This window comes from Triturus cristatus, chromosome 11, assembly GCF_964204655.1.
Source record: "Triturus cristatus chromosome 11, aTriCri1.1, whole genome shotgun sequence".
Lineage (NCBI taxonomy): Eukaryota > Metazoa > Chordata > Amphibia > Caudata > Salamandridae > Triturus > Triturus cristatus.
In genome coordinates this window covers 334119955-334140071 of record NC_140594.1, presented here as the reverse complement: position 1 = coordinate 334140071, position 20117 = coordinate 334119955, and positions in this window count along the sequence as shown.

Here is a 20117-nt window from a genome sequence, read left to right as displayed (position 1 = left end):
ACATCCATTTCTCTCACTGCAGTACAGCTCGAATTCTTTTTCATAGTCAGGCATACCCAAAGCTGGAGCCTCACACATTTTACTTTTGAGCTCTTCAAATGCTGCCAATTGTTATGCATCCAGATCTAATGGATCTGTCTTTTCACTTTTTGTCAGTTTAATCAGTGGCTTAGCTATCAGAGAAAAATTAATTATCCACTGACGACAATAACCGACCATACCCAGGAACATTCTCACTTCTCTCTGGGTTTTTGGAGCTTTCATTTCTCTGATTATTCTGATCCTGTCAGTAGTCACTTTTCTCAGACCTTTTTCAATATTGTGTCCAAGATAATGAACCTCTTTCTTGCAAAATTGCAATTTGGCTGGAGATACCTTTAACCCTCCATCTGCCAGATGATTCAGTAAAGCTATGGTATCCACTTCACAAGCTTCACGTGTCTTTGATGCCACCAGTAGGTCATCAATGTACTGCACTAACACTGAGTTTTCGGGCATGATCAAACTCTCCAACGATTTCTTCAATAACTGATTAAATATCGAAGGACTCTCTGTATACCCCTGTGGGATTCGACACCATGCTAAGATACGCTGGCCAAACCTAAATGCAAAAATCGGCTGGCTGTCATGATGCAATGGAATTGAAAAGAACGCATGACACAAATCAATCACTGTATACCACTCAGCATCATGTGGAATTTGATACAGAATCACTGATGGATTTGGCACAATAGGACAACATGCCACCACAATTTGATTAACTTTTCTCAGATCTTGCACGATCCTAAATTTGCCATTGGGCTTTTTCAGTCCCATTATCGGTGAATTACACGGACTACTCAGTAGTTCTCTCAGAACTCCCTGCTGAATCATTTTCTCAATTATAGGAGTTATCCCTTCAATTATTTCTGGCGTCATTTTGTACTGAGGAATGTTAGGATATGTAATTCCCTCTTTCACTGCAATTTTCACTGGATCTACATTATTCATCAATCCCACATCCTCTCCAGTAAAATCCCAAACTGCTCTTTTCACTGTGTCTCTCAGCTCTTGAGGCAAATCCTCCGGATTAAACACAGCAAATGCACCAATTAACTCACTTTCTCTATTTTCTAGAGTCATTCGGTAGAAAACATCATCATCTGGTGTCTCAAAAGCTATTCCATCTGGTGTACAAAAAATTGTGCAATTCATCTTACACAATAAGTCCCTACCTAACAGGTTCACTGGACTCGTGTCACAGACAATAAATCTGTGCATGTCTGAAAATTTCCCTATCTGTACTCTTACTGGTTCAGTAAGACGTGTTCTGATTTGTGTATTGGCTACACCAACTACTTGGATTGCTTCATCCGAGAGAGGAAGATTTCTAACATCTGTTGACCTGACAGTTGATCTTGTCGCACCTGTGTCTACCAAAAAAGTAACACTCTCCTCATTTATTTTCCCATCCACAAATGGTCCTGCCTGGTCTATTTCTAGAGTTGCACCAAGTATGCACTCTTCTTCCTCTCCTCGGCACCGTCAATAATCACCTTCAGACTCACTCCCTTCACTCTTTAACAAGTACTGCTGTACTTTGTTAGAACGTCTTGGTTTGTTTACCTGCTCATCATTGTAGAATCCTGAGTCATGATTATATTTTTGTACCCCTCTATTCTGCGGCAAGGGCGGTTTTGGCTCTTGACTCTGCTGTCTCACAACTTTCTGTTGTTGCTGTTGATTATTCCCTTCATTCTGGTTCTGCACCTGTTGATTTAAAGGTTTATTCTCATTACTCACTAATGGTGGATTAGGACATTCAGATCTCCAATGACCCAGCTGGCCACAGTTGTGACAAGGGAACTTTTTCTTTGCTTCCTCAAGACTTCCTTTCCCTTTTCCTGCATATCTGGGTCTATTTCCTGCATTATTTCCTGGATTATTCGCCTGTTCCACTAACTGTGCTTCCTGTCTTTCTGCAACTTTCACTTGTGCCCACATTGCTTTCTCTTTCAGCTTTCTTTGTTTTGCTTCAATTTCATCACTGAAATATTTTGCATGTCTCAGAATCTCATCTACTTTTTTACTCTGCCAATCCACTGTGTGTTCACGAATCCTCTCACCTATTTCAGGTCTTAGACCATATACAAATCTGTATACAAAGTGACTCAAGTCTTTATCACCCAGGTGTTCATCTCCACTGAATTGTTTAAAAGCCAGTATCAGCCTCTCGTAAAAAGCATGAACTGATTCTTTTGCTTCCTGTTGTGTTCGATCTATCTTAACCCAGTCTGTCTCTTTTGGAGGAACTTTACTCTTCAGGTATACCATCACCTGATCATACTTCCTCATTACTTCTGGATCTGGTGCCCCTGTTCTTGGATCTCTTGGATACTCCTCAGTAGGCCAACTCACAACTATTTTACACTCAGTCCACAAGTCTGCTGGAACAATTATATCAAACAGACTATTCAGGTCAACCCACAGCACTTTTGACAATTTCACAAACCTATCTACCTGCCTATACCACTCGACGGGCTTTTCTCTCAATCGAGGGAAATCATTCGTAAATGATAAAATATCCTGTCTGGTCCATGGAACATGTACATATCCTCCTCCAGGTATTTCTCTCATAGGATAATTATCCACTGTTTTCTCTTTTTCTCTCACTGGAAATGCTGAATAAGTTGTTCTATCTACTGATTCCTCTCTTTTCTTATACCACCTATCCTTCCACTTTTCAACATCACCCCATCTTCGCAGTAATGCCACCATTTCTTTAATCTGTCCTGTTCTACCAGAAACATTCAAATTTTCAATGTCCTTCTCTGTAAAATCCATCCTGTAAGTTCTCTGTAAAGCTTTCACTTTATCAACGTCAACTCCCTGCTCATTTGCTATTGCTCTTAGCCTGTCATGTGTATTCTTTGCTCTCCAGGTAATACTTTTGCACATAAACAACAGCTCACCATCATGATGACTCTTCAGTATTTCTACTGGAACTGTTCCTGTCACAAGCTCTTCTAATTCTATACGTAACCTAGCCACATCAATAACTTGTGAATCCTTATCCTTTTTCTGAAGAACCTTCATCCAATCATTTAAATCATCAACTGTTATTTCAGCAGTTTTTCTCACTGGAACCACTTTTTTTCTGCGGTTCTAAAATTGGCATCCCTGAACAACCAGGTTCACTAGTATCCAATAGTTCACTACATGTGTCATGTCTTGTTTGTCTCAGGTCACTTCTTTCTGCTCTTTTATCTGAATCTCCTGATGGACCAACTGAATTTGTCAGATTATTCCCAACATATGGAATCACTAGTCCATTCTCACCTGCTCTCTGTTTGTCAAACACAGGCATAACCGGACCTATTGTTACAGGCACCGTAACAGCTTCCAGATTCTTCGTTAACTCCCTAATTTTCTCAGTCAGTTCTGTTGTCGTTTTTGCTAATTTTCTGGCATTTTCCTCACTACTCCGATTTTCTCTCTCCCTGAAAGAACTATTACTTCTTGATTCAGGTGTCAATTTTTCTTTTTCAATAATACAGACTGTATCTCTTATCGGAGAAACAATTGGTGTACTCTCATCTGGTTCTGGTCTATATGGGGGTGGTCTCTTGTAAATCATGTCATTTAAGACCTCATCATCATACTCATTAACTCCAACTGCTCCCTCTTCAATTGTTCTCATAGGATATAATCCCTCTGACATATTAACATCTCGCCATCTTTTCATCCGATCATGATGTGTTTCACGATCATGTCTCCTCCCAAACATATTCCTGTAATACCCTCCAGATCTTTGCTTTTCTCGCTCATGAACTTCCTCTTCCCATTCCACTAAAGCCTCGAACTGTGTAGGTCTCGGCTTCGGGTCCAGACGTACCATCTTTTCCCGTAAATTTCTCAACACGGCCAAATTAAATGAACCATGTTCTGGAAATGCTAGAACACCATCTTCTTTAGTATACCTAACCCAATTCTGCAACCATATACAGGTATGTAATCCATATTTCGCAACCATGAAGGATGCAGGTGTTTTCGCTGGAGGTAGCAACTCACCCTCTCTCGTTTTAACCTCTTTATCCTTGGTAAACCACTTTTTAACTTTCCCAAAGAATGTTTTTTTCTTTTTCTCCTCTTGATAATACATTTATTTTAGCGCTTACTAAAACTCTCTACTCTCTCCGTATTATAAATATACAATACGAGCTTCTCAACCAATAGCAGCGCGACTCACACTAACGCACCAATCCTGGAGCGTCTACGTCACTAAACAGCTCTTCCAATCCCTGCGCGACTCACACCAACGCACCAATCCTAGCGCGAACCCTATTCTGGCCCACTATCCAATCAGAGCGTGGACTTTCTGACGTCAACAGTCGCTGCAGTTTGTCTCTGTCTTCTGTCACTCGTCTACCCCTCCTTTACAAAATCTCTCAGTAGACTTTGTGTCAAGATTTCTACAAAATCTATTAGTTACAACATAAAAACATCTCCATTGTCTGCTTCGCTAACCACAGAATAGTAAAAGAGAGTCTTTTCATAAGAAACCTTTCATTGACACAGTAGCACTTCTTCTACTCTGCCCTACTAACATACATTCATTAACTGTTTCCTCTAGGACTTGTCCAAAGAGTCTTACAATCAACTAAATGTATATACATTCACGCACATTCATGCAAGAAAAATATAGTACATGCACACAGAATCCTGTTTTCGGGAAGCAGCGCACAATCTGTCCCACTACAGAATTATAACATACATTAACTAAGCAACTTCGCCCAGTTCCTCAAACAAGCTCAGAGAATACCTATTACTCCTCCCGTGATAAGCTTTAACGGAAATCCTTACAGATCCCTGGGACTTAAGACCAGAGTTTCAAAGATAACCTTCACTACGATACACACTCCTTACATACCAGAAATATATTCTAATAGTAACATACGACAATGTCACTGATTCCGAACCCAGACAATGTGAACGCGCAACTTCAATTGTCACACGTTATTCCTTACAATCCCGTCTTTCCCGAGAGCAGCATATACTTCCCTCTGCCCTACTACGGAACTGCTACAACAGCTTCCAAGTTCCAGAAGCACTACATATAACTCAACATGACGACTTCAACATCTAATATTAGTACATATACCAATATTGACAAAATAAAATCAATAATCAATAAGCCAATGTACAAGCAATCTTATCAGATCAAGACAACCATCTAAACCATCCTCTGCTACCAGGAAATTGATAGAGATCAGGGTATCTAAAATATGCCCACTACCACGGATAGAGTAATCATACAGTTACATGCACATACATTCATCATACGCTAGGGCCCTTTTCACTAACATACGCTCAAATACTCTACCAGCAATAAACCTGTGGAAAGAAAACACCTAAACACCCTGCATCAATATCAGGTCGATCAGATCTGGTTTAGTGACTGTCCTAATCAATAACATAATCTACACAACATATACAATAATGATCAAAAATATAAACCCAATAATTGACAAGAAAGAAAATTCAGCACCATGTTTAAAATTATATTGCTTTATCTAAAATTAGTCAAAGTTAAATCAATCAGAATAAATCATTTCTCATAGTTACCTATTCTAACTAAGTGTCAGAACGGGTCAGGACAAGTCTCTCGGTAAAGTCTCTCAAGACGAAGTCCTCAGCACGATCCTCAGCAACGCAGCTTCACGCAGCAAAGGTAAAATGGCAAGTGGCAAAAGGGTGGCAAGATCCCTCCCTAAGCTAACAGTTTTTATAATGAAAATTACAATGGAAAGACTCATCAAGTTTGCAAGAATACGCTGAATCACTGAGCAGAGCGAGAAGGAAAGGATGCAACATTGCAACATTTGTGAACCTCCGCTCAGGAAAAATACACATAGCGAAGACTACGGAACAGGAACCAAGAAAATAAAACATGTATCACATTTAATTCGGTTTCTCCTCGGCCATCGAGCCACAGTTCAGAGTTTTCCTCTACGGCTCCTTTGTCTTTCGAGATTGCCAAGGACACTTTCATTTTTCTTGGAGAACACCCAAAACTGCTGCTGTCCTCATGGAAAGTTTCATAGAAGGACCATGGTCAGTCACCCTCAAGACCATTTCCAGCAGGGGTCTCCCTCGTCACATCTTTCACATATTCACCCGAGGCCAGGCTCTCAAAATTAGCCATCATGGATTAGCAGAGGCCTAATGTACAAACTGAATGCATGCCTTTTACTGAAATTCCATGCAAATGAAAATGTCCTAGTGTCTAATTGGCTGATAAGGGGAAGTGGGTGGAATGATCATGTGACCAGCATCAACTGCTACTTCCTGAGGCATCAATCTAGATATGCAGGCACTGAGAAGGAAATGTGACACCTGAGAGGCTTCTGGAGGAGAGTAGATAAGGTTCATATGATAAAATCAAGCTTTTGCTGGGTGTGTTAACAGTGCTCGTTTGAATACTTCATGTGGACGGTACACCCTTCCAGTTCAGTAATAAGCTATGGTACAGTGCTTTGCACCCCTCATGGTAAAAACACAATTGACAAGAATGAAAGCCTTTTTCGGGTCTCGGATCCTTTACATCAATGAATGCCATAATGAAGGCTATTAGAAAAGAAAAGGATTGTAAAATATCTGGATATAGGCATGAGTTTCCTTGGTAACTTACGTTTTGAAGAACTTCCATGCTCAGCCTTTCATTGTTAAGCCGTATTGTGTGCAAAGTTAGGCTTTTCCCAAGTAATGAAGTTATGTGGACCTCAAAGCAGCATCAACAACTAGATTGAATATTTAACATATTGAACAGAATGACAAATGCTAAGGGCTTTATTTACAATTTGTTCTGACATGCTACTCTGCCACAAACATTGCATAGTAGACTTTTCACCAAACATGTGGGTCTCCTGCTCTGTTTAGAGTCAGGTGTACCACTATGTTTCCAACAGTGGAGCTTCCTATGTCTCCACCAGCAAAAACCTTTGGCCAGCAGCACGAATCAGATTAGGATATCAGTATAACCCCCCACCCTATTTAAGACATAGGTTCTGGCAACGTGTTTTTCCTGTCGGGGTCTACAGGAGACAGCTTGGTGGTCCTGAAAAAGGAAAACTAAACAATGACCTCCACCGGCTGGGATAAAACTCCCAGTGTGTCAGGGCCATTTATTTTATGATTCGTGTTTTTCAATAACAAACACCTGCTTCGGAAGTTTGGCATTGAAAAACAAAAAAGGTTTGCTGTGGAGGAGCATTAATAGGACAACAACAAGGCACAGCTTCAGTGCCTTCAGCAGGGCTGCCAAGGCAATGGCTCCCCTGAAGACACAGAAATATCTGCCTGTCTGGGGGACATCTCTAAATATGGCGGGTCTCACTCTGGCAGGGTAGTTAACCATACCCCCACCGTTGATCTGGCAGATGAGTACACCACACCAAACCTTCAATATGCACCTTCATTTTGGATGGAAAACCAAGCATCCCAATCCTCCTTAACTTTTCGTTGAAATCAAGGTATTGTTGACAGAAGGTTGTGCCACATGGAGTAAATGTACTTATTATCACACACAAATATGTGTTATTCTGTCAGAGCTACCTCCTTAAATAGGTAACAAATCTTTAATTAAAATCTTAAAATTATAGTGCAGTACAAAAATTGGAGGAATGATAAAAATCTCAAGTCCCATGTCTTACTGAATGTGAAGCTTTTTTTAAAGAGGCTTTCCTTCAAATTAGGATGGTGGTTGGCGAATCAAAGAACCTGTTTTGTTCAGTTCAGTAGGATATCTCAGACATCCCACATCCTCTGGCAAAATGCCGGTCCCATTACCCTAAATTGAGGGATAACGATTTAGCAGTCATCTTGTATGCTAAAAAGTATATTATTTTAGATTTGACATTGATAGATCCTAGTAAAATATCAATAGGCCTTTTAAGTATGCAAATACGAGAGCAGTGGTAACAGTATAGGGTGTGGCTACATGGACTGCTCTTTTAGGTAGCAAAACAGTGCAGACACTTGGATTGGTGTTTTTAAGCACCCTTTCATGGACAGAATAATTCCAAAATAAAAAGGGTCAGTCTATTTTAACATCAAGATATTTGTCAATATTCCATGCCTTAATGGGTAGCAGAGATGTTAAGTCACCAAGAAAAGTTACTAAGAAAAATGCCCCATAGTGCTTCGCAGCACTATCTAGCTATGCAAGGGAATGCTTCAAAGAGCTGTTTCAGTCCTGTAGCAGGTAATGCCCATCAAAGACATACCCTGGATCAAGGATTGCCTAATATTGCATACAAAGGTTGTGCCCACCTTTTGAGAACTTCCTATAAATTTCCCGTGGCTCTGGAAGTCTCCTTGCATCATGTGATTTTCTTGGATCTGAAAAAAAATGATGAGGGAAATATTTGATTATACATTATTGATCAGCTGTGCTCATTTGAAGTTAGATTTTAGTAGCAGAAGATAAAGAGTGGAATTTCGTTGGAATTTGTGAAAAGATCACTGAAAGTGGCTTTTATAGCGGGAGGCTTTGGGTTGAACTGGCCCATTGCAATGGTATTACATTTCTGTATGTTGTTTCCTTACTGCTTGTCAGCATACTGCACATTCTGTTTTAGGGCCAATCTTAGGTTTTATGTTACCAGTTATTGTGTAAATATGAAATCTCGTGCTGCTTAGATAGAGTGTGATAGAACGTCATGGATGGAGCAGGATGTAATGAACATAACGCGTCCTTTTTGCAATAATGAGATAGAGGTTCTAGCTTATGTTCTATTTGTATGTTTGTCATTATGCGTTTGGAGGCATAAATAGAACAAACCAAATATTGACATAGAGAACCGGGTCAGGGTGGGGTAAGCAGCCTTGCTTTACTCTATACAAACCTATGATATCTACTGGAGTTAATGCATATTTTAAAATGTCTTTGATACTGTCCGTCGCTTGTTTTATTTTACTCTGTTTTGATGTTGCCACATACCCAGGGAGTATAAGCTTAATTTTTTTAAATATCTCTTTTAATTTAAAAATGATTTGAAATTGAATTCACAGGAATGTTTTCTCAAACAACTTCCATACTACAGAATTGACCAATTTAGAGTTTCGCATCGTGGATAACTTTTTCCAGAAAGCTAATACATTTTGACAAGGGAACGAAAAAATGAATCAGTTGATATAATACCGAAGTGCAAAATAATGTGTTCATGGAGGTTGAGTTCTAACTTGTAAGGCCCCCTTCTCACCCATATATTTCCTGAAATAGGAGGGTCTCTGTGGGCTTCCAGGGTAGGATCACATTAGTGTATCTGAATGGATATATTATGACCTAAAAATCCCATTAAATGTTGTCCAATTGCCATTGAGCCTGATGTAAGGGATGGGTAAACACAAAAAAAAAACGGTTAAATTACTCTGCAATTCACCCCTTCTCTGGACCTTGTCAGTTTTACCACTCAACTGAAAGGTATACCTCAATGACATTTAGGGGCATATTTTCAAGCCCCTATGACCACCACAACATTACTTTTAGTGACGTTGTGGTGGCGATAGGGGCTTTTCCTTATTTACAACGTGGCTTAACACTGCCTTGTAAATAAGGCACCCTTTCACGCTGCACTTACCATGGTGTTGTGGCAGGCGTTCCACCGCAACACCCATTGATTTTGACGCTGTCCCCTATTTACAAGGGTGCCGTAAATAGGAGGCAGCGCCAGGGAAATCTTGGTCTTAAACAGTGAAACAAAGAGATATGCTTTATTTCTCCTCGTTTTTGCTGTTGCCTTGTGCAGCACACATAGAAACAGCAAATTTGCTATGATTGTTTATGTGCAGGAAGGTCCCCCTTTCAGCAGCGACGGCCCGTATAGAGCGTGTTACCGGGGCGGTGACGTGGGGCAGAGGAGGGGCAGGGTGGGGGGTTGCAAAATGCGGCATACGGCCTATTGCAGGTAAGTTACGAAAAAAGAAAAAAAACGAATTTCGTTGCGCGCGCAGCATCGCCCCCCACCCTGACCCTCCTCTGCCCCACGTCACGGCCCCGGTAACACGCCCTATACGGGCCGTCGCTGCCTTTCAGCACACAAACAATCATTTTTATAAAATATCGTTTTGCAGCTTCTATGTGTGTTGCATTAAGCAGCACACATAGAAGTTACAAAACGGAATTTCATGGTGCAAGGGTGCCTGCATTGGCGCTAGGCAGCTGATTTAGATCCAGTGCAGGGGGAAACGTGGGCTGCACCATATTCTGGTAAATATGGTGCAGCCCTGCATTTCTAAAGTGACGAAGCGTGCCGTCAGCCTTCTTTACACACTTCACCACTTACTTAGTTTCATAGTACTGCAGGTCTCAGCACACCAACATTGGCCCCCCTCGAAATATTATGAGACACATTCTGGGTGCACTACTTGATGATTTTTAAAAACTGCATTTAATAATGAAACAGAAATCTCAGTAACCACTTTTGGTATTTTACTCGTCCTAGAAACTTGAGGGATGTTATTGATACATATTGTATAATTCACCTACAGCTTCTTACATTCCATCACAACTTACCTGGATACCGTGGCATAAACACTGAAGACAACATAGTCTCAATTAACCTTAAAGATTCTTTTCTTTAAGTTGGACCTTTGCACTGACATGATGCTCTGTCATTGATCGGTCAAGACATCCAAACAAATTTCAAGCGTCAGCTGTCAATGGATTTTCAGTGAAAACAGCGCCAGATCTAGGTGATTATTGATTGAAAGACAAAGGGAGATTTAAAAAAGAGCAAAGAAGTCCAGATTAGTTTGTAAAGGCAATGTATGCACCGATTAGATGCAAAGCCGCCTGCCCTCAGTTTACTATGGCATGCCACCTTGATGGACAGCAAGACTTAAATACAAACGCATGTTAGCCTGTTACATTTAGAATATCGGAATTTGCGAAGTTCAAAGTCGAGGCACGCACAATGGTTTTACAGTACAGTGAAGGCAAAACAAAATAGAAAAAGTGCCCTTTCTTTTATATTTCCTTTCTTCAAAGTAAAGAGCTAATTATACGGATGCGCTGGATAGTGTAAGCCTGTCCCGTCCCCCAGTATAAACTAAGTACTGCAACCCTACCTTTTGCAGCCGATCAATAGAACTCAACAAGAAGGAGAAAAAGAAGACAAACTTCAAAGAAAAGTGGAAGAGGTTTCATCAGTTGTGAAAAAACGTTTCTCAGAGCAAATGCTCCTAAGAAATGGGCATCTTTGCGAAAATCTATTTGGATTTACAGAAACTGATAGGTTCTAGCAGGCAGCATCAGGCTGAGAGATGGCTGCTAGAAGAATCAATCGATAATGCAGTCACCTAATTGGCCCATGCTGAAGATTTTCAAAATTACGGTGCCTCAAATGTAAAAGGAGAAACCTGCTTCTATACACTTGCTTTTTATTGGTAAATGAAAATATGGTTCTGTTTTTATTTTTCACCCCATGCGGATTGGACCCTATTAACTGCTATGTCTTAAAAGTTCCTGGTCAACAGCGATAATGATATTGTGTTTCCTGCCTACAGTTGCCAGTATATGAAACACTACTGTATTAATGGTTTGGTCTTCTTTTGTTCCCCAGAAAATAATAATATTTTAATTAATTGATTGAATATTTGTCGTCAAATGCGCAGACACGTGGAGCACGTGATGGGATTTACATGTCAGGTGCAATGCTGCAGTAGCTCCCACCTAAAGCAGATGATATCAGTTTGGAGTTTTCAAGGCACATCCTGATGCTGCTGCCTCGAAGGACATAGCGCCACTGCTGTTGACACCATTGTGAACGGGAGGGCACCACACCTGAACTAATATATGTGGAAGGAGTGTGCACATCGCCCAGGCTTAAGGGCACATTAATAACATTTTCCCCCAACTCAGCGCAGCAAGCCACCTTGCTACACTACGCTGCGTGAAATGGAGAGGGCAGGCATGCGCCATATTTAGCATTATACTGCGCATTCGTGCTCTCTGCTTATGCAGGTGCACAAGGTGCAGCCTAGCGCCAATGTAGCACCCTTCTGCCTGAATTGTAGGCAGGATTGTTTTTCTGCATGAAGGGACACTTTCCTGCACAAAAACAATCCTAAGAGGCATTTTACTTTTTCTATGTGTGCTGCAGAAAGCAGCACATGCAGAAAAAAGAAAAAAGCAAGGAGAAATAAACATAGTTCCCCTTGTTACGCCTCCTCTGGGAGGCGTAGCATTTTCCCACATTCACAGGTGTACCATTAATTATAAGTCTGTGAATGCGCCAAAATACATCCGTGGATGTGTGGGAAAACCCTTGCTTCACCATGTAATGTCTTCCCGGGAAAGAGTAATGCAAGGCAGCGACTGTGATACTGGTGCAGTTCAGAACACAAAATGTCCTCCTGCTTCCACAGACGGAATGATTCCTCAGTCACACGCACACACACACATCACACGCTGGTGGGGCCCATAACACCAACATTCGTTTCTCATCAAACTATCCGTGCCTTACAGGGGGAGAGATTATCCCGATCTTCCGAACTACAGTTTATTCACTTTGGATAGAGGAAACACATCTATTGACTTACCCTAACAGTTCCTCCATCCGGAGGTCGACTAGATTATTTAGTTGAGTTGGTATTTAATAGAACACTTTAACTCTCATATCAATCAATGAAATATTACAAGAAATAATCACCCGACACAATTCTTCAAATAATGATTTTCTTTATCTAATTAAATTGCAGGTTAAATCTCAACAATGCCATATTATCTTTTGTCATATTTACCTATTCTGGCTATTTGTCGTTTTCTAAGTCAGCACCAGTCCTCAGAAAGATCATCAGTATTCTAACGTCCCGTCCTCTGCTGTCAGCATGGAGTGTCGCATAGAGTAGCATCGATCAGGGTGCGTCTCAAGCTCCAAAGTGGTGACCAACCCCTTTTCCCTCTCAGGACTACTAATATTTATACCAAAATTTACATAAAACAGTATCATTTTTAATTTTTCCAGGTCGTTGATTGGTTGAATCCAGCCCCGTCCCAATACTTTAGGAAACATTTATAAAATTTCACATACGGATGATGAATATACTAAGCGCATGGGAAAGTCGTTCCCAGGTCGGGAAAGTATCAGTCTATTGTGAATAGGTGGCTTTTGGTTCCCAGATTGCAACATTTGGTCCATGTTCAGGGACATTGGCATCTCGCCCAGAGTAGTCTTCATGGACCTGGTTCGGAGGTTCAAGGAGAGGGCACGACGAAGTCAGTGAAGGCGCCTTTCTCCATTGCCAATTGCATGAAGTCATGTACTTTAGTGAGGATTCAGTCAGCAGCCATCTTTTAGTAGGCCGAAATAGTCAACTTTAAGTAAAAGAAACACAAATCGTAATTAATACATAGAAATGAATTAATCAATGTTATTCCCCCACTAATACCCTTATGTGTATGCATTTATCTAGCCATATGCAACATTTAAAGCCGTTAATGCTGGTTTATTTAAGCGCAAATCACGTTAACACTGCTTAAGCTAAACAGATCGTACAACTTAGTTCACTTATTATTTTAGCCATGCAAATGCATTCCCACGTGTATTCTCTTGGTTAATTAGGTTGGTTAATTCAAACACAACACACTATTATTCATTAGAATTAGTACTTTATTCATTTTAATATAAACATATATAAATGGTTTGGGTATACTAAAACTTTTTATTTTACCCGCTCCATCAATACTACAGATTTACTGAGTCACGTAGACCCATGCAAGATGGCCTTGTGTGGCTTCGTAAATATCATTTAGGGTTATGCGTTGCCCTTGTGCCCCCTTGCGTAGTGCAAGGGTGTTGCAAACCCATTATAAATATGGCTCCAAGATTGACCTGAGGACTAGCAGCCAATGGAGAATAGCCCCTTTCGCAATGTCTAATGTTTCAGGGGCTTCAGCGGCATATAATGCTCTGCTGAATTAACAAAGAAGTACACTTGAATGGCATAAGGTTTTTCTATTGCAGGTATGCTTGCATAGCTCATTGCAGTCTCAGTATGATTCCTGCAAAATCCTATCTCAAACCACTTCACCGTGCTGTTTGCCCTGACAATACCTTTTCATCATGTTCAGGTAAGCCATCAGCCCTTCGTCTTTAGTATGTCATATCCTTCTAGCACCTATCATGAATACCAGCTAGTATGAATGATTCACAGACATTGTTCCTAGGTACCTTGATATCAGACAAATTTTAATTAGATGATGATCCCATCATACATGCCAGGTGGTTCTAATACTGAAGTATACAAAAGATTGATGGATGGAATCCTTGAATTAATCTCAGACACTGGTAATTACTCAGGTCTTATCCCAGCCATTGTTATGTTGCACATCATGCCATCACAGTTTGGACCCAGCCAAATGCAAACCAGTCCTGACCCTGCTCCAGTGGGAACCATCGAGCCCGAACTGCCAGACCAGGTCTTCTCTTAACCGGAACACAAGCAACCTAGGACACGTTTCTCCCTTATTAGGACTTATCAATCACATATTGCTTGGTTTACATGGCACAGTGTGCATGGGACGCATGTCTGGACATTTTCACCCCTCTTATAGTGGCACACTAAAGTATACAAAAAGTGAGGGATGGAATGCTCAAATTATTCTCAGTCACTGGTGATTGCCTGTGGCTCTCTTCATCCCAGTCCATCATTATTTTGCACACCATCCCACCTCAGTTTTGACACAGCCATATGCAAATCAGTCTTGATCCTACTCCAATGGGAACAGCCCAGCCCGGTCCTCCCTGAACCAGTAAACAAGCAAGCCAACACTGACATTTTTGTAGTCCATGTTATTATAGTCAGCATTGCTCTACTCATTTTCTATTTTGTTTGTCGATTTTTTTGTAATTCTCTTAAGTACTGAATATCAATATTTTTCAATTAGCAATATTTTAGACAAAATATTTTTGTATCTATATTTTTGTAGTTAATTTATCAACATGCAGCCACAGAACCTGTTCTTTGAGGAAGTCTTATCATCTAGTTATTCAACAATGTCCATCATCTAACTCTGAAAGTGCCTCCATTCCATCTGTAGGTGACGCAGGTGTGACAGAGCTCTTTAACTGTGAGTCTCATTTGGGCCCAGTTGAAGTGGTGCACCAGTCAGTCATGTATCTTGGTCACAACAAACTACCCAGGCAAATTCAGATCATGAGCCAACTTTAAAAAAAGTTCTCTGTGGCACTGGGCTACCACCAACATCTTATTGGCTTTGAGTTCAGGGTGTTTCAGCTCCTTATACAGAATTCCATCTTCCAGGTAGATTTTGAACATCCCACAATATTCATCCTCTTTTTGTGCCAGTGACTTGCACCAAAGTTCTTCCACTGTGATAATCTATCACAGGTCGATTCACAAAAGCATTTATAAATACAGGTAATATTACTAGCGGGGTTCTGTTTTATGTAGCCTTACACGCCTTTGTGAATTGACCCCAAAAAATATAACAAATGGAAAACTGGGTATATTCAGGAGTGTTCAAATATAATTAGTACAAATAGATAGGAATGTGCCCTCTTTTTAGTTTTACTAAAAGAGAGGGAGGCATTTCAAGGCAGATTCACATGTAGGGGTACATATAAAAGTACTTCTATATTACTACTTGCAAACTCAAAAACGCTTTTGAATAGGCCCCTCAGAGCTTTACAGAAGTTATTCTTCATTGTTCTTGCTGCAGCATGCAACAGTACCCGGTCAGACAAACCTTCCAGGGTAGACCAGTAATAGCCCTAAAATTCAGGGTCGTGCTCTGCAGATTATACTACTTCTGGAGAGCAGAAATTTCTTAGGCAAGTTTACCCCACACCGTGGTCACTCTATTTCTTGAGTGTTTAGAATTTTGGAATGGTACACCATGAAGCTTCTTATCCAATCTCAGTAAGGAAATGCGTAGAGACAGGTATTCCTTTTAATTCTCTCTCTATTTAGTCAATCCAAGTTTTTGGCTTACACACACAGCATCCAGCTAACGCGTTTCATTCAGTTTACAATTGAACTTCATCAGGGCTCTTTTAATAATAGTTCGATTGATTGTTCTATTGAATCCCAAGCCACTTCGTATGATGAGTATGGCATGTGTTTTGGGACAATATATTTCTCCGTCATGCCCAGAGCTGGCAGATTCCAAAATAGCAGGGCCCCATATTAAAGTCACGGGTTTGATAGCCCGCCAAATATGCCGAAAGTTCGCGGCAACCTGTCACATCTCTTACCCGGATCGCCTCCCTCACATCTTGTTTCGTGAATGGTTGCATTAGATATTCTTTTTGCCCCTCAGAGAGCCATGTCAGCGCAATCTCCTCCAAAAAGGCAGTGACCTCTTTGCTGATTTCTACTTCTCTCAGACCATATAACCCGGTATAATAATCCCTGAAGCACTCAATGATCTCAGGGGTGGTATGAAATCTGGTGCCGTCCTTGCCTTCTATTCCTGTAATATACTCTTGCGTACGCGGATACCTTATCTTTACTGCCAACGTGCAACCCGGGTGTCCTCCCTCACCGTAAGTCAGGGCAGTCCAGCGTCTGGAAAGATGTTTGATTTCCTGATCAGCTGTCTCATTGTACTCTGCCACCAACTCCCTGATTTCCGTCAGTGTCTCGATTTTGAGAGTGGCTGCATACTCTTTCTCTAGCCTTGTTAATGCGCCCTTTAAGTGTCTCATGCAAGATCGTAAATCTTTCAGCACCTCTGCTTGCAGCCCAATGCATGTCCTCTAACTGTGTCCATGAATGCTTCCCAAAGCAGGCCTGCTTCCTCTACTGTTCCCTCGTTTTCCAGGAAGAATAGCTCAATAGCCTGCCTCACCCCTTCCCTAAAGTTGGGGTCCAACAATGAGGATGGCTACAGCCACCATTGGAACGGTTGTGAGTGTTGTGTGGGAATGTTGATATCTAACACCACTGGTGAATGGTTCCAGAGGGTGCATGGCAGGTGTTTCACCCTCTTTAACCAAGGAACAGCAGTGTCAGAGTTCAACCAATAGTCCAATCTGGACCATGATTTGTGTACAGAGGAGATGAAAGTGGGATGTCTGTCTCTCCAAATATCCCTCAGTCTGTGTGAGATCATAATGTCTTGTATTACTTGCGCTGCACGTTTGCCCTGCCATGGTGTACTAGCACTTCGATCCATATCAGGATACAAAAATGTGTTTAGATCTACCCCCCATAAAACCACCTCCAGCTGCAATTTAAAAAGCTTGTTCTCCAGACTCTGAAAGAATTCTGGGTCGTCAATATTGGGGCATTAAGTTGTGATGATCGTGCTCGATGTCCCAGCAAGATTCCCTTGTATGAGGGTAAAATGGCCTAGGTGATCTGATTCTGTCTACACAAGTTTTAATGGTGTTCTTCTTTTTACTAGAATCATCACCCCCCTGGCATAGCTGGAATATGATGTGGCTGCTTTTACCATTGCCCATTTTCCACCAACCTACCCTCACCCACACATGTGAGGTGCGTCTCTTGCAGTAAGGCCAGTTGAACCTGTTGTCTATCTTGGTAAGCTAACACTTGCCTGATATTTTTGTGGTTTTTCAACCTCCTCACGTTCCATGCCACAAGACTTATGACACCTACTATGGGTCGAGCCATCACTAATCTGTACATTCTGTCTGCCTAGCAACTTAACAGGAGTGCCTTGCCTAACTGCAGTGGTCCTGCGCCTGCAATGTCCCATGCCCAATAACATACATAACAACCCTACCACCCCCTCCCACTTCAGCATCCCAATTATGTCAAAGACAAATCCCTAAATAACAGGCAAAAAACATTGCAACCATGTTAGGAAATACCCACTTGGGGGCGACCAGATACCCGTTGCCCACCTGCAGAGCAGGTGTGTTTGGGTATATTATTACGGGAAACAATCATTTTTCTTAATATTGTCATCTTTACATCCTAACTTAGAGAATAACAAAAGACCCCATCCCCTTACTCTAACATGTACATTGTACATCTTACATTGACCGCACAAAACCCTGGTGGCAGGGAGTTTGTGGAGCAAATCACAGTCCTTTCAAGTCCTGCTGTTTACATGCCTCCACCAACAGAGTTCATGTATACCAACTTAGGCCTGTGACAATTGCCTGAAAGTGCAGATTAGTACATGCCCTCCCATAGAGATCCAATACCTTCCTGCCGTATACTTATTGTGGTGGCCCCGCATATGACCAAATTAAACTTATTGTCCTGGACCCTCACGCTATCCAACCACTTCAGTTAAACGAAGTCCCAGTTCCCAGCCACAAACAATCTTGTCCTACCTTCCTACAGGCGGCAAGACCATCACACCTTCTGTAGTTCCTTTAGAGGCATGCATGATTTACTGTTACAGAGTCCCCCAACCCCATTTCGTCATGCCAGACTTCTCCAAGATTGTAGGTGAGGGCGACCTCCTGGGACTCTTCCCTCTGGCTTGCACCTGTCTCAGAAACTCTTGCACTGCTTTCAGGGTCTAGAATATCTTCAACTTGCCCTCAAACGTAGTCCTCAGCCGAGCGGGGTAGAGCATGGCATATGGGATTTCCATTTCTCATAGCTTTTTCTTGACCTCTGTGTTTTCCTTTGGGCCGCTTGCACCATGATGGTGAAATCCGGGAAAAAGGACACTGCGTTTCCCTCATAGTTCGTGTTCTGTTTCTCTCTTGCTAACCGCAGTACTGTATTGCGGTCACAGTAATTTAGAATTCTCTCAATAATGGGCCATGGTGGCGCACCTGAAGTGGGTTTGGGCGCCAAAGACCGATGTGCTTGTTCAAAAATTTTAACCTGTGACAGATGGTCAGACCCGAACAGGTCTTTGAGCATACCCTCGACATAATCCTCAAGCCGCCCTGTGTTTGTGCTCTCGGGAATCCCCATTATACATAGATTATTGCGGAGGGGGCGCGCATCTAAATCTTCATTCTTCGCCATTATAACCTCTAATATTTTCTGAATGTTGTGACATTTGCCCACCGTCGTATGCAATTCTTCTTCAATTGATGAAATGCGCTTTTCCGCAGCCATTAGCTTATCCAGCTTGGCCGCCATGTTGTCCATTCTGAGCGTCAGGGTGTCGATCTTACCATCTATGGCCTGGAGACTTTGCTGCATGGCCTGCAAAGTGGCCTCCAACGTGGAGGTGTTCATCTGCCCAGCCTCCAGCTCGGTGTTGAAGTGAGCTCCTGCTGGCCTGGACGTGGGACATTACTCAAATGATAAATTGGACTGTTGTTTGTCCCATCATGGACTCTAGCCTTGTGTACACAGGGTTATATGCAGTTCCGAATTCCCAGCTAAGTTCTGCGTTTTCAGGCATCTATTACACAGTCCGCGCCTTCAACACCTTCCCTCTGTTGTTTGACAAATACAGCACTGGGAATTAGTATGTGTGCACTTAGAGGCAGCTCTCCTGCCTACCAGCGTGTAGTGTAGACAAATGTACCCCCAGTGGAGCAGCATGGGCACTCTCACACCAGCCACCAGCACCGCAGATTGTTTAGCATCTGCACGCTGGCCCTCACCTGTCCCCTGTACTGTCACGTGTGGCCCTTCTATGCTGCTTGGCTTCTGAAACTTGGGGCAAAGCACACCCCTGCACTTTTTAATGCCACCACACTTCAGCCAGCTCCGTCTCGCTATTGTCGGGCCCCTTCACATGAGCTGGCAATGTCTTCACCACACGACCCGTGGTGCTAACAGCTCCGGGGGGGCACTCATACCACGCTAACACACCTCATTGCCACTTGCTCTGTACCGGCGGGTCACACTGGCTGTCACCCTTTATGCCATACCTGTGCTGCAGAGGCTGGCAATCTCCATACGTTTTCCTCGCTGGTTCTTGGCCACCGTACCTTTTTTCCTGCTGCACAGCGAGCTCTATGTCCGTATCCCAGGAGTTCAACTCGTTACTTCCTCCTGTGCGCCGGAGTGCAGGGGCTCGTCAGTTGGGCTCTGCTGCGTGAGCTGTGTCTCCTCTCAGCCTCAGCACCGATACCGTTCTGCCATCTTGTCTCCGTGTAGGACGCTGCTCCACATGTCCCAGTCTGCTAACTGTTGACAGGGGTGAGTTACGTCACATGCGG